Source organism: Aplysia californica, unplaced genomic scaffold (assembly GCF_000002075.1).
Source record: "Aplysia californica isolate F4 #8 unplaced genomic scaffold, AplCal3.0 scaffold00204, whole genome shotgun sequence".
Taxonomy (NCBI): Eukaryota; Metazoa; Mollusca; class Gastropoda; order Aplysiida; family Aplysiidae; genus Aplysia; species Aplysia californica.
In genome coordinates this window covers 966,482-967,787 of record NW_004797474.1, presented here as the reverse complement: position 1 = coordinate 967,787, position 1,306 = coordinate 966,482, and positions in this window count along the sequence as shown.

Below are 1,306 nucleotides of genomic sequence, written 5' to 3'. Positions count from 1 at the left end.
TCTCTCTCTCTCTCTCTCTCTCTCCAGAACACAGACACATTTACCACATTACCATTGTTTAAACCCACATGACCACTGACTTCACTTGCCATAACGGGAATGAATTAGTCTAAATAAACTCTTGATGTCATGATCATCTCGATTGGAGGAGCTCACGATTCTTTTTATATATATATAATCTCGTAACGAGCTTTCGAGAAGTAGGAACCTGGCTGAAAATGTTCTTTCTTATTTCGTCATCTTTTCACTGAAAGAAGTACAGCCAAAATGTGCCAGATATCGGAAAAAAAGTTTTACGAAACTGAATAACACAAGTACATGTACTTTTATCGTATCTAAAAACAAACCCCACCGAAGAAAATGAAACCACAAGCACTTTTATCCCCCTATCGCAAATAGGTGTTCGAAGGCTTTCGTGTAAAGTCCCGTCTAGATCTAGTTGCGGACTATCTGCAGCCATGTTGAGGCCACGACTTTGAGTGCCGCCATAAGTTTCGACATATTCAAGCTGAGATTTTAGCTGGGCATTTCGTTCCTAGAGTTCATTTTCTTTTCGATTCTGACTTTTGAACGGAACATTCTGAGCCTTGTTTACGAGGCAGGAGGAAGGAAAGGCGCCTTAAATTATCGTGTTAGCCTGTACTTTAGTAACATTCTGGGCTAACCATTCATCAGCTTGCTAGATATGACTGAACATGTTACCAATTGACTGTAAGAGTTCAATAAATATCTTTGATAAATAATTATGGTAATAATAGATCTAATAATAATAATAATAATAATAATAATAATCTATAATGATGATGGCTTCAAGATGTTTGTTTATATGAGAAATGACTGTTTATAAGAAAAACACATACTATGCTTTTATTCATAGTAAATGTAGCAGAGGCGCTTGTTGATGTTAAATAATGAGTTGTTTTATGCAAAATGAAGACAAATTAGGGCAAATGACAATTTGGCACGGACTATTTGTTTATGCTTTTTGTGTCTTGTTTGTTGCTGTTGGGTTTTGTTCCCTTTTTTTTTTTTTTTTTTGAAGTACGATTTTAATGTAAACGCCTTTACTATTTTCAGAACTATCGGAATAATTACGCAAGCTTTGCTTTGGCTTCCACCTGTACGTTCACAGTTCATAGATGAAAAATAATAAAAACAAACGCCTTACCACAGCAAAAGGGTTTCTTTGACATTTCACTCTCATGATGATCCATACGCTCATGCACGCGCACAAAAGAGCCCCACGTAAAACACGCATAAGAACACGCGCGCACACAAACACACATATACACCCTTTACCCCCCCC